Source organism: Camelus ferus, chromosome 11, assembly GCF_009834535.1.
Source record: "Camelus ferus isolate YT-003-E chromosome 11, BCGSAC_Cfer_1.0, whole genome shotgun sequence".
Lineage (NCBI taxonomy): Eukaryota > Metazoa > Chordata > Mammalia > Artiodactyla > Camelidae > Camelus > Camelus ferus.
Genome location: NC_045706.1, coordinates 51,792,169 through 51,819,903, shown reverse-complemented (window position 1 = coordinate 51,819,903; position 27,735 = coordinate 51,792,169). Strand labels below are relative to the sequence as shown.

General features: G+C 41.3%; 1 protein-coding gene and 1 long non-coding RNA gene across 3 annotated transcripts in view; one reads left to right on the top strand and one right to left on the bottom strand.

Moving 5' to 3' along the window:
* LRMDA (leucine rich melanocyte differentiation associated) overlaps window positions 1-27,735 on the bottom strand; it is a 1,095,017-nt gene that overhangs the window by 798,068 nt on the left and 269,214 nt on the right. The gene's annotated exons all lie outside the window — the stretch shown is intronic.
* Window positions 17,259-27,306, top strand: LOC116667312. Its single transcript, XR_004324202.1, has 3 exons — window positions 17,259-17,270; window positions 20,795-20,799; window positions 27,104-27,306. It is a non-coding gene; the product is annotated as an uncharacterized LOC116667312 (long non-coding RNA).

Below are 27,735 nucleotides of genomic sequence, written 5' to 3'. Positions count from 1 at the left end.
TACTAACCCCACTTTACAGGTAAGGAAACTATGGCTCAGAGAAGAGAGTACTTTGTCCAAGCATTGCAGCCGGTAAGTGGGGGAGCTGAGATTCAAACCTGGGTGATCCATCCCCAAAGCTAGTAACATTTTACAAGGTGAAGGTGGCCTAGGTCTCTGTGTTAACAGCCTGATTCAGTGCCAGGACACTGCATATCTTCACCCAGAGGAGAAATGAAACATGGTTCTGAAACTCACCCAGTGTCAACACACAACGCCTAAGCCCTCATGCCGATACAGTGCCCTATTCACCTCCCGCTCTGTGTTTGGGAGATAAAACCTTGATATCCTTCAAAAAGGTATGCCAAAACCCCAGGGAAATAATTTTTTAATTTTTGTATTTTTAGGCCACATTCTCCTAACACTCTTTCTCAGGTATCACTCCATTTTTTTTATTGTGAAAACTTCCTACTGAAACCATTTTCAAATGTACAGTTCAGTGGCATTAAATACATTCACATTGTTTTCAACTATTATTGCTACTCATTTTCAGAACTTTTTTGTTATCCCCGACAGAAACTATGTCCCCATCCAACAATTACTCCCCAGTCTCCCTCCCCCAACCAGCAGTAACCCACTGTTCTCCTTTCTGTCTCTACGAATTTCACTACTCAAAGTACCTCATATAAGCAGAATCATGCAACATTTGTCCTCTTGAGTCTGGCTTCTTTCACTTAGCTTAATGTGTTCAAGGTTCATCCATGTTATAACAAGTATCAGAATTTCCTTCCTTTTTAAGGCTTAATAATATTCCATTGTGTGCACACCACATTTTTTAAAAATGCATTTGTCTGATGGGCATCTGAATTATTTCTACCTTTTAGCTATTGTGGATAATGCTGCTACCTACATGGGTGTGTAAGCCTCTATTCATGTCTTTGTTTTCAGTTCTTTGGGGCATATCCTCAGAAACAGAACTGCTGGGTCACATGGTAATCCTACATGTAACTTTAAGGGATGTTCCTCCAACTTCTAAACATTGTTTAAACATTTCTAAGTAGATGGCAAGCTCCACATGGATAACAGCCTTACACTCAGGTAATACTGGAGCCTTGGACCTAGAACAGTAAGCTTTCTCACTAAATCTCAATGGATATCTATAAATCCATGAATGAACCAGATCAAATTCCAGTTCTCTGGAGTGAGGGTTGGGACAGCACATACGTGTGGAATTGCCCCTCCTCATGGAGCCTACAGCACAACTCAAGTCTACATAACTATTTCATGCCCCTATTTTTCTCTATCACACATACCCAGGCACATGTATACCCTGATGCCAAAGAACATAAAAAATATTCCAAAGGCAAACATCAAAAAGTTTGGGGGAAAAATCAGTCAGGCTTTATCTAGTTCATGGATGGATCTGAGGTCTTTATCCACCTTCTATATCCATCAGGAGTGAGGCGTGAGGAATCAGCAAAGAGTCCTTTCAACCTGGCCCTTGCTGAGCTTTCCATTATAAAATATGGGGATGGGGCCAGGGGAGGGTGGCGGTGGTGACGGAAGGCTTTGCTTCCGCCACTATTGGAATATCAATACCTCTTTTAGTTCATTAATTCATCAAGAGGGTATTTTCAACACATTAAATCCAATTTCAAAAAAGAATGAGCTGACACAGTCAAATGCACATGACCAAAATCCATAGTGTGCTTCCCCCGCTGCCCTTTGCAGCCACTCTCAATCCCATCTTGGGGGTCCGGGCATCCATTACTCCAGTAATTGGCAGGCCTGACTGAGGACGGGGAAACTCCAGCCCCGTCGCCGTCTGGGCTTTTCATTACTTAAGTGCATTCTGACTTCAACTATATTAATGGGGCTCCAAATTTTAACTATTGATGGCTTTCAATAGGAATTTACATTTCTGTCCTCCTGGGGACCACCCATCACTAAATTCTCACCTGTGGTGAAGACAGCCACACGGGGAATTGGTTTCAAAGACAGAAAGCAGTGATAATATATGCAATGCACCTTACTACCGGCAAATACATATAATTGTCTTTTCCCTCTTTTTCTACATTAAATTTTCAACTCTTTACTACATCTTTTAATGAAAGTACTGACTGAAAAATATAAACATGGATACATAATTCCCAGCGAATTGGTCTGAGTGTAACTTGTAAAACCTGGATTAATGGTACAAAGCATGTACTTTATAAAAATAGCCTGTAGAAAAAAGCATTAAGCAATTACAACTCCAGCTCTGAAGGCTCCAATATTATAGGGTAATATTTCCTTAATGTTAGACTTCATTAACCCTAAGATAATCTCTCATAAATTTTGCTGATTTTTAAGGAGAAAAAAATAAATTATGTTTATTAAACTACTGAATATGTTTATGAAAACAAGACATAATCTAGTGCCATAAACTTCTTGTCTTTATCTGAATGATCAAGGAGCTCATAAATAAAATATCACATAACAAAGTGAGTGTTAAAATTCATTACTGTAATAGCTATGCTCATGATCTATTTCATTAACATTCCTCCTCTCCTTGGATAAATGGGCTTCTTAGCCTACGAGAGGAAAGCCATTTACAAGACAAAATACTAAGCCGCTTTTTCTCATTTTCCCTTATCTCTTCTATTCCTAACTTTCTAAATTAATTCTTCTCTTAAATCTTATTGTTCCTTTCAGTGTAACTCACAGCACATTAGAGAGAGTGGAGAGAAATAGAAGCAAAGAAATGGGTCTATAGAGTATAAGTTAATTAGGGATCTAAGTGACTAGTGATGAGATTTGATGACATGGAGCCCCAAAGTGAATTTAGAAGCTTATCTTCTTAAAATATTTGAGAATAAAATACAAATAATAGAACCACAAGAAATATTCAGTGTATCAAACAATCAACACGAGTTTAGTAACTGAACTCCATTTCCTATTTAACTATATATTGCAGTTTCCATGTACAGGATTTGCTAACCTTTATCTTCGGTGATCTTCCAAGTAATTTTATTTTTATAGATGTGTGTATATACAAATACTGAGAGAGAAAGGCAAGTGCTTGCCTATGAGTTACCAAAAATAGACAGATGTGTATAGATGGGACTCTAAACTCACAGGTGAAACATACCAACTCAAATCACCAAGTGGACTTCTTAACTAAAAAAAAACAAACAAACAAAAAAAAAAACAGCAAAGCAACAACAGCGATGGTTCTATGTCCTCCCCTGGCCATTTGCTTAATCTTAATTCAGTAGAGTCCTAGGACGCAGTATCCTCTACCCAGATAATAACCAGAGGATGCTGTTTATGATAATGGCAGAAATTAAAACAGAATTTTACAACCGCTGAGCTGAAAGAACGCAAAAATCCCCACACGAATATTAAACAGTGTAAATAAAAAAGAATCCACTCGTTTTTATTTCCAACTACATACCAATTTATCTGGCACTGATTTGGTGTAGAGACCACATTCACAAAACTCCACATGTATGTAGATAATCAAAGTAGACTCAACAAGCATTTATGTAGAGTCCTTCTCCCTGTATGTAGGAGAAATGAGGTACATGGGGCAGATGAAGGTAGACATCATGCCCTCACGAATGCCCTTCCATTTGGTGCACGTGGTCTGGTAGTTGACTTATCACCATGAGCGAGATGGTGGTCAGTCTGTACTGGAAGGCTAACACAGTGAAGAGAGCAAGCAGTGCTGACAGCTTCCAGCCAGGGCTTTAGGGATGAGATGACACTGAGCTGGGTCTTCAAAATAGACAGGATTTTGATTATCTTAGAAGAGATTTCAAGTGGAAGGAATTGGGTGGGCAAGTTTCCTTTCAGCAGGCAGGAGACTGGACAAGAGAACTTAGTTTTCAACTCCACAAACAGATCAAGCACCTGGAGGCAGCCCTAACCGGCCCTCCCAGAGAGGCTGGGAGCATTCCCATGCAGGAAGGAACTGTGAGCCCCAGGACTCCTAACACTTTCACACTGTTTTCCCTTAAAATAGGATGTGTGGTCCCAAAAGTATCTTCCATAGTTCGCGTGCCACACCAGGGCTTAGTAAGAAAATTCTCTTCAAAAAGAGACACACAACTTAGGGTTGAGTCAAGTGACCAGCTTTAAATAAAAATAGCTGACAAATGCAAAGTGTTTCCCATGTCCTGGGTGCTGCACTAACTGTACACACCACATTAACTCATTTCATCCTCAGAACAGCTCTACTATTACCTCCACTGCACACACAAAAAAATAGAAGTAAAAGAGGTTAAGTGACTTGCTTGAGGTCACACAGCTAATAAACAGCAAGGCTGGGATATGAATGCAAGTGGGCTGATGCCAGAACCCCCACTCCTAACAGTCACATGTGGCAGAGATTGCTGTGTGCTCATCCAAATCCATTTCCTCTCCCTCCTGGGCACAGAGCTGAACTACATTTCCCAGCCTCCCTGCAGTTAGGTGTGACCATATGATGGAGTTCTAGCCAATGGAAGATGGGAAGTGACCTATGCCATCTCCAAGCCCGGCCCATCAAAACCTCCCATAGAGTCCTCCACATTTTCTCTCTTGCCCTGTGTGCTGACTGCACGAAAAGCCTCCAACAGAGAATTTGGAGGCCCCCAGTAATGGGGAAAGGAGGAGTTGGAAGGATGAGGAAATGCAGTAGACAAAGTCTGGGTCCCTAAGTCACTGTGTGGAGCAGAGCTTCCACCAACACAAAACCCACTTGGTTTTTATGTGAAGTGAAAAATAAATTTATATTTATTTCTGTTTTATTTATTTTTATATATGCATATATTTGCGTATATATGTCCATAAAATACATATGTATATATTTGCATATATATTTTTTCTATTTCTTTCTAAGCCTTGGAAATTTGGTTACAGCAGGATGCCTACTCTAACTGATACATGACACAAATCTGTCTTCTGAATCGTCCCTCTGGCCTCATGCTGTCAATGGTTGAAAAAGAGATTTCAGAGTCCTTGCCAAGAATGTGGCAGTCTAGCAAAAAACTGAAGAAAGTAGTCTAGAATCAGTTGAACCAGAGCTGGAATCCAGATCATCCAATTTACTAGCTCTGTGACCTTGGGCAAGCTACTGAACAGGTCTGTGCTGTGGAGCCCTAGATAAAATTACAGTAAAAATTAAGGAGAAATATGTATGTAAAAGACTTAGAACAGTGATGGACACATAGAAAGCATCCGATACTAGTATCCTCATTATTTTGTTATTAGGTTTTTTCACAAAATGAACACCTGTATCAGTTAGGATTATGTTCAGCTACAGAGAACAAAAACAAAACAAAACACTGAACTATCAGTGATGCAAACAAAGTAGAAACTTATCTCTCTGGTACATAAAAGAAGGGAAAAGGTGTGCAGTCCACGGCTGGTATGGGAGCTCCGAGAAGTCCTCAGGGACACAGGTTCCTTCCAATTCTATGCTCTGCCATGCCTAGCATGTGGCCTTAGTCCTCATGATCCAATATAAATGTTGGCATTCTGGCGATCACAATCAACTCTATGTAGACAGCAGAATGAGAGAAAACAAGAAAGAAACATCCTCGCCCTTTAAGACAACTTTCTGGAAATCCTCCATAATACTTTCATTTAGCCACATGGCCACATCTAGTTCCTAGCTGCAAGGGAGGAGGAGGTGGCCATACACAAAGCTAAAAAACCAAGGTTTTTGTCAGGAAAAGGATGGAGAGATGAGATATGGGAAGCAACCGGAAATCTCTTCCGAAACACAAGAATCAGCAAAAGCACAGCTACACTCCTCATCCAAAGCTCTGGTGAACTTAAAAAAAAAACCAAAAAACAAAAAAACAAACAAAAACTCCTTTAAAAAGCCAATTTGTGATAATTCCACTACAATTTCTACTCCTGCCTTTCTACAATCCATTCTCCACACACCAGGAAGAGTAATATGTTAAAAATGTAAGCCACACCCCTACTTAAAACCCTCCAAAGGCTTCCCACTGCAAATCAAATTGCAAAGTATGGGTTTATTTGTAGCAGAAGGTCCCACCTGGTCCAGCTCTGTGCACCCCTCTGACCCCATGGCAAGCCATGCCCGACTGCCCCCTACAGCAAAGCCGGGCTGGCTTTTGCAGCTGTGATGGTCACACTGCGAACACTCTGGCTTGCAGCTGCCTAGAGCCTTGGCACTGTATGTTTTCTTGACAGAAATCTCATTGCTCCTGGATCTTCCTTTGACGGGCTCCTTGTTGTCACTCGGATCTCAGACTTCAAAACCATCTTATCAGAGCTTTCTCTGACTCCCAAATCACACCCTACCTAATATACAGCACATCACCCTACCTTAACTCTCAGCAGTGCACTCATCATGCTCTGATATTTGTCTTGTTTATATGTTGGTCTCTTCCCTTACTTGAATGTGTGTTCCCCTTGGAGAAATGTCCATCATATTCATTATGCCAAAAACTCCCAACCCCACCCTCTGCAACTCCTAATTATCACCTAAGTGGACACTCATTTATTGAACAAATACTGACTGAACACCTGCTCTGTGCCAGGCCAAACCACAGGGTGACATGATACTGCCCCAACCAAAGCCCATTTTTACTATGTAAGCTAACTGCGCTGACAGACATATCTGTCTGAAAGATGTTCCTTCGATTAAGACTTTTCTGAGACTCTGAGTACAATAAAATGATGTTCAAGGAGTCCAGTAAAGGGACCTACTGAACCTGCATTTACGTAGATGAAGGAGGGAGGAGACTGTTTTCATGTCATCCTAAGAACCTCAAAGTGAATAGCCACCAAAGGATTAAAAAAAAAATGGCCCATGAGGTTAGGAACACATGCTGGCCCTGGACACAATCCAGCTTTTTTTTTTTTTAGTTTTTAAAGGACAGATTTATGCCCACAGATGTCCTCTGCTCAAAATCCAAGGAGTGCAACTGCAGGAAAAGTTATCCAGCAACAGTCTGTGGCTCCCAAGGACCCTGGGTGGATGTGAGGTTGTAGCCAACACATGCAGAAGAGACTCAGAAGTGGTGCTAACTGACAGGGAGGAGGCGGAAGGGGGTGGGGGACAAAAAGTGCATGCTAGCTAGAAGAGGAGAACCAGGAGCAAAAAGAGAAAAAGGGAAAACAAATCTAAGAAAGCCCAGCTATTAAAAATGCTGAGTTGAAAATGTTTCAGATGGCCTCTGACATCTAATAAGTCATCTGTCTCTCTCAATACAGAAAAGTCATTACTTACCAGTGAACTAATACCAGCAACTGTGACAAGTAAAAACAACAAAGCCCATAAAAATATAAAAGTTCACCCCTTGCAGTTAGGCGAAAAAAAAAGAATGTATTCAATTTTTCAGATGAAAAACATTTGAACTGACTGAATTTATTGTAATGCAACTTGTATTATATGTTGGGAAAATGAAAAGGGAAAAAACTGCCCGTCTTCAACTTTCCCTTGGAAAACAGAACACAATACGGTTTTTGAGAGCGTGAACTCTTCATAGAAACCAGTCATAAATATCAACATGGCATCCTGGCTACTGGCCATCAATTCTCATAACAGAGGCATGAATTAATAGCACCATCTGCCCTGCCTACCAATACCTCTATATAACCACCTCCTCAGAGGGTATAACCCAGACCCAATGTCCAGAATGAGGAATGCAGGTCAGAGAAAGGAAGAGCTGCAGAGCCTTTGGGCCAACCACACGCATGGGAGGGCTCTTCCTTTCTGGGCGAGGCTGGAAGCAGTAGGGTATCTAAGCAGATCAGGAAAAATGAGAGCACAGGGATGTCCTCAAGGGCAAAAGGAGGTTTGCCTTCGCACAACCATAAATGCCATTGCCATTCTAGGACTCATCTCTGATTCTTCTGTTTCCTTCATTCCTGCAGCCAACCTATTGCAAGCACTGAGCTGATCTGCAACACACAGCCTGTGTCTCTCCACTCCCTTTCATCTTGACTGCCCACTCCCCAGCTCAACCACCACATCTATCTCAGAAACTACCGCAATAACCTCTAACCGAAGCCCCAGCTTCTATTCTTGCCTGCCCAATTTCCAACGAGCAGCCAGCGTGGTTTTGAAACACACCAGTGAGATTCCACCATCCCACCACTTAAAACCTGTCACTGGCTTCGGTGGTTTCCCATAGCACAAAGAATCTTACCCCAACTCCTTCCTAGGCTCAACCATCTCTGTGACTGGCTCTGGCCCCTTCTCCTCCTCCAGCCTCTGCTTCCCACATGCCCAGCCAACCCCCCACCCAGTCTCCTCTCCCTTGCTTGAATTCCCCTGGGGTCTTCGCTCCTACTGTTCCTTCTGCCTGACCCCCTCTCCATTGCTTTGCACAGCTGCCTCCTCACCACTCAGCTCTCAACAGCTGCTTTTCTGAAGAGGACCTTCCTGGACAGTTCATCAAAATTAGGCATCTTCCTTCAGGTCACCCTCTAGTCCAGCTCCCTATTTTATTAGAACCATAGGAAATTGTCTCATTGAGAAATTTTTAAATTTATCATTGTCTTCCCTAACTAGAATGTAATTTCTCCAAGTGTAAGGTCTCCCTCAGCCCCGTCCACCGATGCATTCCTAGCACTTTCAACTACTCCATCAAGTGCCTGGTACACAGATGGCGTTCAGTAAATGTTTGCAGAACGAATGGATCAGTCAGATGAAAGGGTGATAAAGGTGAACAGACCCCTCGAGATTATCTGACTCTGACTCACAACTTCCCCCATCTTACGTACAGAAGGACAGAGCCATAGGAAAAAAGTTAACCCATCTGCAGTCCCAGTTACCACACAGCATGGTGCTCCTCCCCTGTGCCATCTGTGCCGTCTTCCCACTGCTGAAGGCAGGAGGTGTGAAACAGACACAATCCCAGACCACTCCTAACTAGTGAAGAACAGCTCAAAGCTGGGGGACAGAGAATACTGCACACCTCGGAGAACTGCAGAGGTAAGGAGGATATAGAAAAATGATGGTATCTCAAAGTGACTACCCAGCTATAACTCAGACTGGAATTGGTCTCAGAATTGCAGGAGTGAACGAATCCAAGGCAAACCACAGAAGCAACAAAGTCTTAAGTAAACAAGCACATCAGAAGACAAGAAGCTCATTATTCTAACTCAGGCTTTCTCTAACATGCTCCTGGAGTGTCAGTCCTAACACAGTGATTACAGAGAGAGATGAGGACACACCCCCGACGTAAGGGCTCTGGTCCCAGCTCTGCGTCTAACTTGCCCTAGTTCAGGTGCTTAACCTCCCTGGGCCTTGTTCAGGATTAAATCAGACTGGGCTAGACATGTGTCATTGGTGTACACTTGACTTGGCTAAACTCAGGTATACCACATATACTTTTTACAGAATATTCTGACATCAGCAGATTTATTTTTAGCAATTTTGTAATATCTCCAAATATAAAAGCCAGGATCATTTGCCAATGACCCAAAAGGTATACACACACACCCAAGTAGAACACGAAAACAAAATCCTATCATTAAGTTCTAGTTAATGCTCTTTGTTGAGCACTGAAGGCTCTGAGCCTAAGACTTGATTTTTAAAAAAAAAAAAAAAAACTTATCAAGCATTAGAAAGGCATTAAAGAGAGACCAGCATCAAAATGGTGCTTTTTCCTAAATGGAATCCAAAGGATTGCAACAGAATTGAAAAGGGACCAACGTGCTCATCGTGTGAGTCCATGCCACTTCAAATCATCCTACATGCCTGTTGACTCATATCCCACTTTAGAAAATTCTGGTTTCAGCACACAATCCTGAAGGCCTCCACTAATGTTTACCACTCTGTGACTGGAGATCAGTGGGAGTGACCCATTTGATGAAAGAAGCAATGGATTTAACAATGCTGATAAGACTGAAAGAGGATTTCTTAAAAGTAAATGAGAAACACAGATCATTGGAGCAGAGTGGAGGAGGGCATTGGTGATAATGACCATGGTAATAGCAACTAACATTTATTTGGTGCTTACTATGGGCAAGGGGTCAAAACTAACTGAATCTTGCTATCTTTCCTTTGAAGTAAGTGAAATTATTTTTAAATAGTTTTATTATGGTACAGTTAATGCACACATTTTTAAAACTGCACAATTTAATGTACACAATTTGTTGAGTTTGGACATATTCATACCCGATGTAACCATCACCACAATCAAGGTAATAAACATATCTATCACCTCCAAAAGTTTCCCTGTGTCCCTTATTTGTTTTTTGAGATGGATACAATTATAATTCTTATTCTATAGTTGAAGAAACTTTAACTTAACCAAGAAAATACAATGTTTATTATCTGGTGTAAGACAACTGAGATTAAATTTTCCCCAAATGTTTCTGTCCATGATCCACAATAAGACAAAGTAGGTTAAACCCTTGAAATTCTCAGTATTTGACTGTCTTTTACCTACAGAAATAGCAAATTTCTGTGTTCAGTCTAATACATTTTACATTTGGACCCAGTCTACAAAATACATACATGTGTAGATACACAGATTATAAACATTCTGACACGTATACACCTGTGTGTGAATAAATGTATGTGTTTGTGTATATACATATAAGTGCACACATCTAGCATGAAAGTTGCATAAACTAATATTTATCCTAGTTATGTGCCATAATTAAATCTCTCAGTGGCTGTATTTTATTTTGAAAGATGGCAATTATACTGAACATTTTAAAAATTGAACTGCGATATTGTCTATTCTGATATATTTTTATAACTTTAGTTACAACCCACTAAATTGCTTTTATAACTCACTAATGGGCTGCAACTCTCAGCTTGAAAAATTCTCAACTAAAGGAACGTTAAACATAATCAAGAAAATGATGGAATGACCACGAGGAAGGTGAAGGTTGGCATTTCACACCACCTCCTCCAGTTGCAAAACATTAAGAGGCACAGAGTCTGGCCCTAAATGTTTGTTGAATAAATAGAATTTCTGTCATTGGACTGCAAGAGTAGTAACTATCACGCAAAAGAATGTATGAGTTTCATTGCTCAAGTGAAATAAGGAAAAAAAACTTTGATACATAATCTAATCTTTTCTTAAATTGCTAAATAACAATAAAAGCCTCTACTTAAATATTTAACTATGAAGATAAATAGCTGAAGATAGTTTGAAAAATTGAAGATGGTGTCCTGTGGGGAATGGACTCAAAGCTAAGGAAGAAGAGGACATGGAGTGGGACTGCATAACACAACAATAACAATAAGCGTAACAGTATTATTTGACTCTCTAAATTGCATTCGTGTTTTACTTTGGGCAAAAAAATTATTTGGTTAAAAAATTCAATCTTAATAGCAATTCAGTACAGTGGAGTAAATCTTCAGTTTGAGTCTCTGAAAACCTGTCATCTACATTATGAGTCCAGGAAAGCTGCTTGACTTCTTGGGGTTTCACTTTCCTCTGAGGTAAAACAAAGGATTAGAGTCTAAAGCATCCTCTTCATCTAATATTTTAGGACCCTATGACCATGCAATAGCTGGTGGTGATTTTCAGATCATTTTAATGAAAGGACAGTGCATCCCAAGATTATCCAAATGGCAAAAACTCTCAATTTGGCACATAGAAACTCAGAACAAGCCTAGTAGTCTCAACAGCACAGCAACTCAAACAATCCTCGTCTATCTCCTTCAGCGGAACCCAAACCACTCAGCTGCATTATTCCTTCTCAAGTGTGGTCCCTACCGTATCCCATAAATTATAATTTTATGTATCGTATTACTTTTTTCATGTTAACAAAGTGCCTTTCTTGGAATTTCTTTCTTGAGTGTTTTCAATGTAGAGGCAAAATTTGTTTGAACAAAACCATAATTAAATCTCTTAGTGGCCGTATTTTATTTTAGAAGATAGAAATTATATTGAACATTTTTTTTTACTGAATGTCGTTCTTATCTTAACTGTGGTTTAACCTCGTAATCTAATTATTTTTTCTAAACCTACTTTACAGCTAATAAAAGAAAGATATGAAAAATTAAATTACACAATAAAGCATGAAGCAAGTGTATCATGAGACTCAGACTGAAAAACTATCATGAACTAATTTACACTGTTAAAAAGCTAGGGGTTTTTTTTAACCTATATTTTAAAATATTAAATAAAAAGAAATCTCTTTAAATGGACTAATAAATCAGGCTATTCTAATTCCTATGTATACCTTTCAAACCAAGGTTAAATTATCAAAATGAAATGCAGACTTCTCAATCACAGTAGAAAGAAGAATCAATCCTACAAGACCTGCTGGTATGGTCTCTGTCAAAGGGATCTGTAGAAGAATTACTCCTTCTTCCCGCTCATCTTCCTTTCAAAGCATTTAGTTTCCAAATATATTCTAATATTCCTGTTTTCCTTTAGTTTATGTCCTAAATGCTTCTATCTTCCATAAGGATCATATCAAAATGTAAGTCCCTCAAAAGTACGGCACCCACACACCACAAAACACCTTTGCAGATGAAATATTTTTTAAATGATTGATAAAATGCATTCACAGTGGCAATTCTTTGGGCCATGAGGAATCCAGTGAGTAATACCTTCATTTGAGAAATCATCAAAACTTCTGACAAGTATTTTAAGTCTCTGCAAATAGGGACAACCTTGCAAGTCAGCAGAAGCTACAAAATGTATGTGGGCACCTCCCTAATTTGTACTTGGATTTTCCCGAGTCCTGAACTCAAAGCTCTGATCTTAGCAAAGACAGCAAGTAATCCCTTCTTTATAGCAGTCTGGATGAAAAATATTGTAAGTAGTTTTGCGATTTACCCCTTGAAGGCCGTGAACAAAGACCACCAAATTAGTTTCAGGGAGAATGCAGTGGGTTGGGATTTTGCTGTTTCGGTTTGTTTAAACCAAACATCTCCACCAGTCTGAAATTAAATCATGTATTTAATGACCTCTCAACTAACTTTTCTGGAGCACTTAGTCTGTATAAAACATGGCATGGAATTAGGTACAATGAAAGACACAAAAAGCATTAAACATGCTCCTGCTCACAAGGGAAGAATCGTTAATTAGTATAGCGGGTGGAGTGATGTTAAAATGAAAAGAGGCCAAATCCAGTATCTCTGCAGTGAGAAGCCTGGCCAACAACTGCCTTAGCCAAGTGATCAAGGCTAACATCCGGAGGAAAAGCCAAGTTGTTATCATGAACCCTGCAGATAACGGAGTAATACCACCTAATGTGGTGTCTTTCCCAAAAACCCGTAACCCTGATCTAATCATGAGGAAACAAACCAGACAAACCCAAGTTAAGAGACACTCTACAAAATACCTGATCAGTTCCTCAAACCTGTTGAGACCATGAAAAACAAGGGAAGACTGAATTGCCACTGACCAGAGGAAACCAGGGAGACAGGACAACTGAAGGCAAGGTGGTACCTGGGACTCAGAATCAGATGCTGGAAGACACAAGGGCATTAATGGAAAAACCGATGGAATCCAAATAAAGCCTGGTGTATTAGTTAATTATGTTCCAACACTGTTTTATTGAGTTGACAAATACAGCATGGTGATGTGGAGTGATAACATTAGGGGAAGTGGAGTTAGGGTTTTACAGGAACTTTCTGTACTAACTTTAAAACTTTTCTGTAAGACTAAAATTATTCCAAATAAAGTGTATTATAAAAAAGAAACCAATTATTTTATGTGAGTTTCACCCCAATTAACAAATACATATATACCATATGTGTGTATGTGTGTATATATATATATACACAGAGAGAGAGACTAGATAAAAGAGGTAAGTGGTACACGGGTTTTAAAAGACTTCTTCCACATTCAATCTTATGAAATAGCCAATATCTGACCTTTTTGACCTACAAAACAGCATTTTCAGGTGATTCAACCCAATAAATCGCTGTGGGCCAGGAAGACCTCAAGATGAAATGCAGCTTCTCTAGGCTGGATACGAAAGGAACTGGAAGCAGCAAGAAGGGCACATTCCAGAAGAAGGGGACGGTGTGAGCGGGGGTGGGAACATGTGATGGGGTGAGGGACAGGAGAGAAATGAGCCAGGGAAGTGACACAGTTGACACTGGTCAAAGCACAACTTTGAGCAGGGCCGTGCATTTTAATAGAGAACAATGAGCCTGGCCTCCCAGTGACCAGGCATGTCCTCTGGAAAAAGAAATAAAAAGTGCAGCCACTGTTGGTATGGACACGTGAGCTCATCATGCTGCAATGATGCCTCGTTTTCTAGCCCAGAATCGAGTTCCAGCATAATGGAAAGATTGCTGAACTACAAATTGGCAGATTAAGTCCTCACTCTGGCTCTGCCACTAATGGGGTGAGAATCCCTAAACAGGTCCCTTGCTCTGTCTGGATCTCAGATTCCCACCCCGAAAAGGAGGGGAAAGGGAGGATCGTCTCTAAGGCCTCTTCCAGCTCTAAAATGCTAACTCCGACGTGGGATGAAATACGTTTCCTGGCTCTTGGAAGCAACATGTGGTTCACTGGAGTGAGCGAGAATGATGCAGGTCCGTGAAAGCAAAAACACTGAGAATAAAAGGACTGTGTTTTTATACACAAGAGTCTATTCTTTTATGATACATGTCTAGACCCCTCTAAATATTTAAACAACAATACTGTACCAGTATGAAAACTCTCTAAATCAGGCTCTGTGGTTAAGGAGGATATATGAACAGATGTGATCTTATTAAGGCCCTAATGTAACTCACAAACAATTTGTCATATCTGACGGGTATTGTTAAATTATGTCCACCTGCCAGAGGCAACCAGCGAAATTACCAGCCGCCTTTACTCCACTTCTACTCAAAATTCCCTAAAAAGCTCCTGTAGATGTGTCCAGGATATGTATTTTTTAAAGCACTAACCTAATTGTCACCAGCACATAACAGCCAATGTCTCACAATTCCTTTTCATGTATATTTTATTTATTATGGGCCCAACTGTTTCAACACCCTAGTGGTTCAACTTTAATGTAGCTCAGGAAACCCCCTAAGTAATATCACAAAATGCTTAACATCTGTGAAACTTGGACCCAAAAATGTTCCAATTTTTCCTTCGGTTTAGGAGGGGGAGGAGGGGAGTGGGCCATGCTGGCCAGGGTTTTCATGAGCAATCCGGCTCCAGCTCACAGTTTTTCTTTGTCACCTCACAGGCAAGAAGACCATTTCAGGGTTTACCTTACTAAATGCGCAGAATTATTTCAAACGATGAGCACCGCTGGCTTAGTGTCAGTTTAAAAAGGAATGCACTTCCCTTCCTTTCTCTAAATATTTGCCTCATCTCTCCTTCTTGCATTATAGTATTTTAATTAAGTGAGACAATGAGACAAGAGAAGGGGGAGAATCAAGTGTGAAGCACATGGCATATTTCCCAAGCTATTTCCAAACTTCTCCCAAGGGCTCTTTGCTCTCCAGTGGTGTTTGAAATATTCTTTATCCCATGATGAAAAATGGATCGCCCCCGAACTTCAAATACTGCCTATTTCTATGAGTGCAGACTGCGGGGAAGAAAGGCCAGCTTTGGAGGCACCAGACCAAACAGGAAGCTATTCTCAGAAGGGCCCCAGCTCATCCCAGGCAGCGCCATGGGCGGGCGGGCTGTGTGCATAGAGCCACTAGGAGGATCAACACCAGCTCCACCGCTGAGAGATATCAAAGCAAATCCAAGAGGAACTGAACGTGGAGTCAGAACTTGGTGATCCGGATTAACTGGGGGTAAGTCAGGTTGGATCTGGACAAAGCCTTTGGAGTAAAGGGTTTTCCTGCAAAATCCAAATGAACACATTTCAAGGCTCACCCCAACCCATCCTCCTGACTTCGTCTCTTCAAAGCCTCCTCCCAGCTCCCTTGTGCATCAACCAGTGGGCTGCTCACTTGTCTCCACGCAGAGTAGAAACTCCCCTGTCTTTATGCTCCCTCTCCCTGGGCCTGAAGTGCCCCGCCCCCATGGTCTACATGGTGAACTCCTTCTCAGTGTGCAAGACTCCACTTCGGACGTCACCTCCTCCACACAATGAACCACAGGGACCCCCCAGCACTTCGTGCACACCTATGTAATACTGTAAAGTTCTCACCCTGGCTAGGTGGAATTAAAATTACCCAGAGAACTTTTCGATAAAAACCTCCATCTCCAGCAACTTGGAGTGAGTTGAGCTGGGGTCCTGCCTGAGCATCGGTATCTTTTTAAAGTGACCGTATCGTGCAGCTCAGGGGGCGAACCTTTGGGACAGAACTTACTGCACTGAGTTCCCTGTACCCCAAGAAGAGTGAGCCCTCAACAAAGGCTTGTTGTCAGCAAGGATGGACGACACAGATCCTTCAAGAGGTGTCTCTAAGAATACGGAACTTCATGTGATTTCTCAGCCTCTGTCCTCATGCAGCTTACCAACATCACCAGTGCGCCTCCACAAGGGGTGGCAGGCCTGATCAAAGTGGGGAAGGACCCCTACACCAGCTCGACCTGACTTCCCACTGTTTCCTCAACCCAGTAGGCTCTTTGCCCCTTCTGTGCCCTGGCCCCTTCCTCTCCATCTGGTCCATCTGTGTGCCTGGTTCAAGGCCTGCTGACCGCTTCCTCTCCTAAAGGCTTCTCCTGTCCACTCTACCTCTCTGGGGTTTCCTCTCCCCATCCCAGACACTTTACTCAGCACCTGCCCTCACATGCCTTGATTGGTTATGAGCTCATGGCAGGAGTGTATGTGTATGAAAAGCTTCCTTGTGGAGAGCATAAGGAACGTGTAATCTCACAGAGATTTTCACCTCCTGCCCACACTGCAAGACTGGGCATACAGCAGGCCCCCCGCACATACTTGGTGATAGAGCTGGCTCAGAGTTGGCCCTCTTCTTTCCAGGCCAGGTTGCGGGATCACAAAAGAAAGGTAAGGACTAAGAATGGCATTGCTCTCAAAATCCACACCACCACCAGCACACCAAATACTCCTGTGCTAGATAGAACTCTAAGGTGGCTCCATAACCTTTGCCTGGTGGTGGTACTTGGATGATTCTGTTATGCCGGAGGGCAAAAGGGATTTTGCAGTTATAGTTAAGGTCAACTGGCTTTAAGATACAGAGAATCCACTGGGTGAGCCTAATTCAAACATGTGAGCCCTCTTTTTAACAGCAGAGTTCTTCTCTGGGGAAGTTACACTTAGAGCATAAGGAGGTGTCAACTGGAGAGAGACATAGCTTGCTTGAAGGAGGAGGCCCTGAGGAAAGGGTCTGAGAGCATCCTCCAGAAGCTGAGTGAACCCTAGCAAACAGCCACCAAGGAAATGAGGACCTCAGTCCTACAAACGTAATAAACTGAATTCTGCCCACACCCTACACGAGCGTAGTAACTGATTCTTTCCAGACACTCCAGATGAAAATGCATCTTGACTGCATCGATTTCAGCCTTAGAAGATCCCTAAGCAGACAACCAGGGCAAGCCTGCCCAACGTACAAAAATACATCAGTACTGTCTCAAGTCATTAAATTTTTGGTAGTGTGATGCAGAGCAATCCCCTACCTCCTCCCTCAAACTAGTCAAACGTGAGAAGTGCCTCGTACAAATTATTAAACATACCTTAATATCTGCTTATCCTGATTAATATATATTCCACATATATAAATGAAGGCTTCTGAAAGAGTAGAAACAATAAACCAATGCAAGGTACTCTTAATATGTGTCTCAAAATCCCTAACTGCATTCCATTCTTCTAAAGAGAAAGATGGCAAAATGTCCTAATGGTCTCCATACTTAGTCCTATTAATGAAAGAGTCATTTATGAGTTATTATAAATTGAATAACAAATCATGTTATCTGTCTCAAAGGCTATTTACTGAGCACAGCCTGTCACCGGCCAATAGGAGTTGGGATTCTTAGCTCAAACTTCCTGAGCCTGATGTCTGGAGAGTACACAGCCAAGCATGAGACAAATATTCCCCCTCTATGTATGGATAAGGGCACCTAAGTGCTCATGCCAATTTCTCCGGCAGCCAACAGTCCTACTGTTTCTCAGTGTCTGCCCTGCCTGGTGACAAGCAAGAAGCAGGTGGTCACAGAGGGACTCTTGGTGAAACGTTCTCCACTCTCCTGGGGTCTTCCTAGATCCAGACATCATGTTGGGCTCCCTAAAAGGCCAGGTGAAGGCAGCCTCAACCACCCACCCTAGGCCAGCCTCCTGTGCTGGCGGGTGACACCCTGGCACACATGTGCTTTCCCAGCAGCCATTCCTGAAGTCATCCTGCCAGGCCACCGCCCCTCAGCCGTGGGCTCCTGTCTGTGTGCGTCAGCGTTTGTCTGAACATCGCACCTCCATCATCTACACGGGAAATTGATGGCGGTGGCCTGGCAAAGGAATGTAACTACAGCCTATTCTAAAAGCACGCATTTATTTCCTTTTATTTCAGAAATGTATGCATTATGTATGGCCGTACATAAATGTTTTTATAGAGCCTCTTAAATGATTTACCATGAGGTATGTGTTGATTATAATCTCTGCTTATTTAAGAGATCCTTGTTTAGCCCCATCGTAGTTAATACATTGAGATGTGTTTCAACCAACAGTGACACCAGTAAACAAAAGTTACTGATCTATCTCGTGAGTTATAAAACTTGTAACGTGCTGTAAACAGCTCTGTCATTTTATTTAGCATATTGCATTGTGTGAGCCACCCTTATTTATCTAGTGGTAAATCTTTATGTATCAAAAATGCTACAGAAGGCACAACAGATAAATTACAGACAGACACTAACATCTGACTAGTTAATCAAACAAATAGGACATGTAACAAAGAGAAAAGCTATAAATATTGACAACAAGCTGCTTCAGTCACAAAAACATTCAATACTTCAGTTCTCAAGTGTGAGTTTTATATCAGTCCCCTGGAAACAGTTTGTATCCTCCAATAAATTTTTACAGTTGATTCACCTGCCTGATACCCCTCAGCCATTTCCTTCAGAAGCTGTCAAAGCCGCCAACGATAATATATGGCCCGACCAACAAGAACAGCTGTAGCCATTCTCTCTGCAGGTTCTTGTACCCTGTTCTGCATAAAATAATACATCAAGATTAATTGATTTCCCGTCAGTCTCACAGAACAGAAAATTAATTTTCATGTAGCTATTTTCCCCAGCATATGAATTTTGTACATGGAAAGTAATTTAAGTTTTTAATTATTCATGAGCGAGGAGGGGGTGGGGAGAAACATGATAAAGTAAGCTCGCCCAAACCCCAAGGCCAATCCCTGGGCCTGGCTTTGTGCTGAGGCCACGAGCGTGTTCGCTCATGCCCGTATAAATAATATATGTATTAACATACATCTTAGTACAACACCAATTTCTTTTACCCTGGCCCGAGACTACCAGGTCACCCTGCGGTGCTTTGTCAAAGTCGCCACGTTGGTTACATGTGACAGGCTGTGGGAAAACATGGGCCACATAGGCCAGACTGAAGTGACCTCTGATGGCCCCTCGGTGGCCACGGGCCCTGGCGTGAGAGGTGGGAACTTAACGGTCAGCATGCGAGGGGGACGAAGCCCAGGCTGCTCATCAGCCAGGTGCTATCTCAGCAGGCTTCCATTTGCAGGTGCCACTGACGTGTGAACAAGAAGAACAGAACCAGAGAATAGAAAGAGGGCCCTGGGCTCACTCAGGCCTCATCTTTCACACACTCTCCACAGATCTGCACAAAGAAAACTGTCTCCTCAGAACAGGGGCAAAACCACAACGTGAGCACCTCTGGCAATCAAGCGCATTTGCTAAAATGCCAACTAAAGTGGTCCCAGAGTCCCTCCTCAGAAATTTCCCTGCCATGCTGTGTACAAACTGCAAGGTGGGCAAACGTGCAGAGCCTGCCCCCGGTCACAGAGCTCGACTTAGCTCCGTCAGCACGCACCCCAGCCAGAAATCCTGGGCACGAGGGAAGCTGCCACCGGAGTCAAGGTTCCATGTCATCGATTACTTTCTGATGCCTTCTTCTGCCCTGAATATTAACATTTAGTGTGAAATTAGGAGATCACTATAAACAACTGATCTTCTCCCAGTACATAATAATCTGACCTCACTAGCACTGTGTATGAATCAGGGATAGGAGAGAACCTGGTCACATCTCCACACTCACCCAGGACAAGGACAGTCCAAAAGTGACACAAGGAACGAGAGGTGTCTCTCAACCCCATGAGCTGCAGAGAGAGACCATGAACCAAGGACTTCTGAGAGGAGAACCTGGCTTGGGTAGCCTGAGTAAGCAGCTCTGATTTGGAGGCACCCCCACCCCCACCCCCAACCCCCACTGGCAAAGGCCCCACCAGTAGGGGGAGCATTTTGGCAAAGAGGAAACAGGCTGAGAAGGTCAAAAAACAAAAATGCAAGGAACTCAAAATAAACCAGAATAAAACAAGCAAAAATTTACAGGAGGTGGGGAGCACTTGACTGGGGGAAGGGGTTGGGTTTAATGAATTTTATGAAATATTAATAAAGGCACAAAAATGGAAGTATCTATGAACGTTCTTTTTCACTTTTTTTTAAAGTGTATACAAATGGCCACTCTAACCAAAACCAGAGAGTCATCAAGAAATCGCTTCTCTGTCTACAGTAGCCATGTCTCACGCTGGAGGTCGGAGAAGAACTGGGCTTCCAGTGTTTCCACTGTAAAACCTCTTTCCCCGTAATCAGTGAAACGTGTAAGAACTCACTTTAACCAGAAATTTGGCACCCAGGCAGCAGCAGGGTGTAGGTTGTTTTAATACTGTTTCAGAATAGGGCTTTAGGATTCTATTTCTGTTACCTTGACGGCCCCAGACAAAGGGGTAACACGATAGATCATGTCAGGCAGCTCATTATTAGCACCAAAGACCAGCTAGTCAACTTAGGCTCTGTTAAAATTACAAGGAGGGGAGGCATTTGCCATTGTTTCCTGCGGTGTATTTGTCAAGGGAGGGTCAATGAGGTTTGTCTACGTCTTTGTACCTCTGGGTTTAAAAAACGAAACAAAACAGGATGAGAAAATTAAATATAGCATTGAGACCCCAACGACAAAGGCCTTGGCCAACTGCTGCCAAACAAACCCAGATCACATGCTGCAATGGGGTCCGGGGCCAGAAACCATGTCCAGGTTCTGTTGACCTCCTTGACACATCCATGGCCACATTCCTGGGAGCTTCCCAAGCCTCCGGCCCAGAGGTGATGGGGTGAAACCACAGGGCCTGGGGAATGCCAGGGAAATTCTCAGCTAATTATTTCTCACTGCTCAACCTATCTGACACACTCCCTACTTTGCTGAGAGTTCTGCCATCCTGGCAGATTTAAGAGGTTTGACAAAGCCAAGCAGCAAAAAAGAGCTTCTCCTCCCAGGATGCTAAGGGCTTGGTTTACTTCTGACTAATGATGGTGCTTCAGGAAGGCAAGTTAGGGTGTTAATCCAATGAAACAACTCTGGCATCAGGTGATACTTGAGCCATGTGTTGAGGGGTGTGTGTGTTTATGTATAGGAAGGGAGATGACATGGGGTCCAGGGAAAACCGTAAGTACTCAGAATGGCTCCAAAACCCTTATCAGCCAAGCTTCCAGCCCAGCCCCGCCATCCTCACGCTCCCAAGAGCACAGGAGTGCCATCTGCACGGGAACAAAGGTGCATTTCAGTTTATACCTGTGTTTGTAAGTTTTCTTCATCTGATGGGGAGGAGGAGGTGTGCTTTATCTCATTTTGAAAATAATCCTATTGAGAACATAAATGAACTCATTATGCACACCATAAAAAAAAATATATGTGTTGGCAATTCTGTAACTAAAAACGTAAAAAACTTCTTGAAGTCGACGCTGCTACTGGCATAGCTTAAAGGTCTTTGTTTCTGTAAATTCAATTGAGTGTTTCTATTTCTAAGTCTGGCAAGAGGTTCTAATTATTGTTAGAAGCCTAATTAGCATTTAGTATTACATTACAACAACTGCAGCAAAATTGTACCCATTCTCCAATAAACAGTATTCACAGTATGCAATCAAGCCGCTGTACCGAGCAATGAGAATTAATAGCACCGCACGACAATGGTAAATCCTCCATCTCCCGCTGTGTGTGTTTAATAATTTTTCACTCCTTCCAGATTGTTCCCATCAAGCACAATTCCCAAGGTCCTAATCAACCACCCTCCCCATCAATACTACACAGAGATCTGAGCACTGAAAATTATCTGCAATTTCAAAAAGTGCTTTGTTGCATTATTAGGCCACTGACCTAAGAGGTAATGGGTAAATAGTTTCTGAAAAATGTCCAAAGCACAACATAAATTAAAGCTTATAGTCTTGCCTGCTGTTCTCACCATAGCTATAACTGCAAACTATTACGCTTTTTACACAATATTCCCAACTATAATTTTACACCGTAATATTGGTGCAAAGCCCCCAATGTTCCACTTTCACGTGCTTTCATTTACTAAACAAGGAGAACTGGGGGAGGAAGCTCATGTATTTGGCCCCTGGGAATTACTTTTGGTCACCCTTTTCTCCCTGTCTTGCCCATCTCCCCACCCCCAGCCCCAACACACACACATACACACACACTCACACACAGTTTACAATTAATGTGTGAGCACTTTACAGTGGTCAGAGGTAAGAGACTTTTATAAGCAGTGGTGTGTGTCAGGCTTTTGGCATCTCACCAACATGTGAGTAGGTGCACAGAGTCAAGACATGATGCTTCCAAGTAGACTGGAGGGTGGACTAGGGAATCGCAGCTGAGACGGTAGTTTACAGTACCTTCCGTTGCCTAGTGACAAGTACAACAATGTTGTAGGAGACCAGATGAGGAGGAGAAACACTTCGTTTCAGCCATAGGAGAAGTGTATTTTGGGTTAATATGAAGAAAAGTTTTTGAACAAGAGAAATGGAGCCCAGAGCCTCAAATCAGAGCATCGTGCAGGAGCAAGGGGCATCCAGAGTGGCTCACCCAGAGGCAACACACAGCACATCACAGCAACTCTCACCGAAAAAACACAGCAGTCCCATCTAAGAGTTTGGGCTGAATGTTGTGTTATTGTGAGCAAAGAGAACAGGAATTTCTGATAGCTTAACCCAACTTAGCCAAGTAAATATCTGAGAGCTTTCCCGGAGCAAAGCTAGATGCTAGGTTACCTTGTGGTCAACCATACCTTCCCAATGAAAATACTTCTTGTTTTGCCAGTATTCATCAACGCCCTTCAAAACATTTCACAGCATTAGTAGATTAATGCCATCAATTTCTCAAGGCTCATGACTTACTGAATAATATACCAAGTTTTATACAACATCGTTAAAATACTCCACTCCTCAGTCATACAGTCACTCATGAATCCATTCAATAAGTTATCTACTGAATGTCCACTGTATCACCAGGTACACTGTTGAACAATGAAAGCAAATATTTCTGCCTCTGTGGAGTACATATTCTAGCATGAATTACACAAATCATCTCCAATTATCCCAATAAATAAGTAAATGATATCACATGTTGGAAAGTGATAAGCGGTAACAGGTAGTAGTAAGGGAAGAAGAAAAAGCAGAGCAACCTAAGAGGATCAGGAGCTTCCAAGAGGGAGAGTTGTAGGATTAATTCAAGTGGCCAGGGTGGGTTTCTATAAGAAGGTGATATATGAGCAAAGACTTAAAAAGAAGGGAAAATGCTGGATAAGTGTCTTAAATCTCTTAAATTTCTTCTTCTAATTCCAGGCACACCCTCCATTCTGTTCTCTGATACCATATTCCACTGGGCTGGTTAGCATACACTGGTGGACAGATATACCTGCAGGACAGTAGGTGACATGACCACAAAATCGATTTCATGTTGCACAACAGCCACCCTCAAGGTTCATTCTTGTCACAAATAACAGAATTTCCTTTGTTTTATGGCTGAATATTTATATACATATATTTTCTATTATACACATGTAAATATATGTGTATATATATATGTATATATATTTACATGTGTATATACACACACATACATATCCTCACATTTTCATTATCCATTCATCCATCATTGGACACTTAGGTTTCCATGTCTTGGCTATTATAAACAATGCTACTTTGAACATAAGGGTGCAAATATCTCTTCAAGATAATGATTTCGTTTCCTTCAGATATATATGCTGAGGTGGAACTGCTGGGTCCTATGTTAGTTCAATTTTAATGTTCTGAGGAACTTCCATACTGTTTTCCATAGTGGCTGAGCCAATTTACATTCCCACCAAGAATGTACAAGGGTTCTTTTTCTCCACATCCTCACTAGCACTTATCTTTTTGATAATAACCATTATAACAGGTGTGAGGTGATATCTCCACATGGTTTTGATTTGCATTTCCCTGTTGATATTGATGTTGAGCACCTCTTCATTTACCTGTTGGCCATTTGAATAACTTCTTTAGAAAAAATGTCTATTCAGGTCCTTTGCCCATTTTTCAATTCTATTACTTGTTTTTTGCTATTGACTTCTAGGAAGAGTTCCTCATATATTTTAGATATTAACCTGTATCAGATAAGTGGTTTACAAATATTTTCTCTCATTCCATAGGCTGTGTTTTCATTTCGTTGATTACTTTTGCTATTCAAAAGAAAAGATTTTCAGTTTGATACAACCCTACTTATTTTTGTTTTTGTCGCCTGTGCTTTTGGTATCATATTCATGAAATCATTGCAAAGACCAATGTCAAGGAGTTTTTTCCTTATGTTTTCTTCTAGGAGTTTCATGGCTTCAGGTTTTATGTTTTAGTCCTTAATCCATTTTGAGTTAATTTTTATGAGTGGTTTAAGAAAGGGATCCACTTTCATTCTTTTGCATATGAATATTCAGTTTTTCCAACACAATTTATTGAAGAAAATATCTTTCTCCATTAAGCACCCTCAGATCCTTTGTCAAGTATTAGTTGACTACGCATGATGGATTTATTTCTAGGCTGATGATTCTGCTCCTTTGGTCTACATCTGTCCTATGCCAGTACCACAAGGTCTTGGTTACTATAGTTGTATCAAAAAAATGATACCATCAGTTTTGCTCTTCTTTCTCAGAATTTCTTTGGCTATTTGGAGTCTTTTGTGATTTCATACAAATTTTAAGATTGTTTTTTCAACTTCTTTAAAAAATGCTATTGGAATCTTGATAGGAATTGCATTGAGTTTATAGATGGACTTTGGGTAGTACAGACATTTTAACAATATTAATGCTCCCAATCCAGATATAACACAGGATATATTTTCCAATTATTTACATCTTCAATTTCTTTCATCAGTGTCTTACAGTTGTTAGTATACAGATCCTCCTTGGTTAAGTTTGTTCCTAAGTATTTTACTGGTTCTGATGCTATTGCAAACAGGGTTGTTTTGTTTCTATAACTTGTTGTTACTATATAGAAATGCAACTGATTTTTGCATGTTGATTTTGCATTCTCTAACTTTACTGGATTTATTAGTTCTAACAGTTTTTTGGTGGAGTCTTCAGGGTTTTCTATGTATAATAATACCACCTGAAAACAGACAATTTTATTTCCTCCTTTCTGATTTAGATGCCTTTTATTTCTTTTTCTTGCCTGATTACCCAGGTTAGGACTTCCTTGAATAGGACTGGTCAAAGTGGGCACCCTTGTCTTACTCCTGATCTTAGAGGAAAAGCATCCACTCTTTCACACCGAGTATGGTGTTAGCTGTGGGCTTGTCATATCAGCCTTTATTATGCTGAGGTACATTCCTTCTATACCCAGTTTGCTCAGAGGTTTTTTTTTTTTAATCATGGACAGATGCTGAATTTTGTCAAACGTGTTTTTTGCATTGATTGAAATGATATGACTTTTATCTTTTATTCTATCAATGTGGTATATGACACTGAATTATTTCCATACATTGAACCATCTTTGCCTTCCAAGGATAATTCCCACTTGATCATGATGTATGATCCTTTTAATGAGTTGTTGAATTTAGTTGGCTAGTATTTTGTTGACAATTTTTGCATCTATATTCAGAGATATTGGCCTGTAGTATTCTTTTCTCATTGGGTTCTTATCTGGCTTTGGTATCAGGGTAATGTTGGCCTTGAGAAATGAGTCTGTGAGTGTTCCCTTCTTTTTAATTTTCTGGAAAAGTCTGAGGAGGACTGGCATTAATTCTTGTTTAAAGGTCTGATATAATTCACCAGTAATACTATCTGGTCATGGCCTTTTCTTTGATCTTTCTGGATACCCTGAGTCTTTCACAAAATATATTTATAAGAATAACATTCTTAGAGCTGAAAGGAAACGAAAGATCCTCTAGTCTCAACAAAAAGGAAACTGAGACCAGGAGCAGAAGTGATATTTTCAGGACTAGAGCACAACTCTTCCAAATATTCATCATATGAATTTTCACTCCTCACCAGAGACCGAACAACATGGCAGGTGATTTCAGAGGTTGACCAATTCTTCTTTATCCCTTCAACATGGCTCTGGCGATTATTCTTTCTATCCCCATGTGTATGGTCTTACTTTCTCAATAACCATTGGATATTTTCCACTCTCGGCTCAGCCCTATTATTTTCAAATTTTTTCTTACTCCTCCAGGTTCATATCACCTAAGCAAACCAAATATAATACTTGACTCAAGTGGGAAAATAGAAGACAACAGAATACCCCAGGCCTAGGCAGTCAGAAGAAGAATAAGCCACCTATCTTGGGCTCATCAACTGACATGTAAATCCAGAAATCCTCTCCTATGTGTCTCCTGAACACTACAAAGAGCAGAGTCAGCCCCAGGCAAAGGTTAAGACTCCAGAAGTGAAAGGCTTAAGAAGTTTCTTTCTTAAAGAAGATTCCTGTACTTCTAAATAGAATATTACCAATGAAAGTCCATTTCTGTACCTCCTTTAGGCCTCTAGATCCATCTGTGACTTGGGAATGACAAATCCAATCATATACAAAGAACTTCAGTTGTCTCCAACATCCTCTCCTCCCCCTCCCACCCCAACCCTACTTCAACATACAAGATATTAAAAGATGAGTCTCTTTCATGAGAGAAAGCTGCTTCCCTCCCCTCCACTAACTCCTGAAACAATTTTCCTTCCCCTTTCTTTTCTTCCTAGCAATGGCAAGGCAAAAAACAAAAACAAAAACAAAAAAACTTCAAAGTAAGAAACTAATGTGTGAACCCTCATTCTGCCTCAATCACAGGCATCTAAATAAAAGAGTCCCACTAATTTTTGTTCACTCTGTATGAAAAAACAAAGTCAAGTTTGGCACTAAAATAGAAAGACTAAGAGAGCTTGCTCATGAAGTCAGGGCAAGGAGATGAATATGTTTACAGGATGGGAACAGTTTACCTAATGACGACAGATAAGCATGATAAATATGACAATGACAAATGTGAAACATACAAACTCCTCAATTCTCACTCAACAACAGAAAATGACACAACCTAGCTGGCCTTTCTTGGATAGTTAGACATGGGAATCAATTCATAAAAACTGTAGTAACAATAATAATAATGGCAGCTACCAATTATTAGGAGCTTTCCATTGTGCTAAGTACCTCCCAGGCATGTTTTCTTCAAAGCTGGGAATCTGGCAGTGGCCTGGGCATGGCTGTCATAATTACTCGTGGGACACCACAGTTCATTAGAGCATAGCCCAAGTATTCACTTCAGTCCATTCCCGAGACACTTACCCGCAAAGAAATCTCAGACCACTGGATTAACAACAGTGGTCCAGATCTGAGGTGATCTCTGTGCGTGTAATTCAGGAAGTATGGGCTTGTCCTTAGCCTGGAAGCCATGAAGCATTAGTTTTCCAGTGCATTTCTTTGTCATTAGCAGTACCACTCC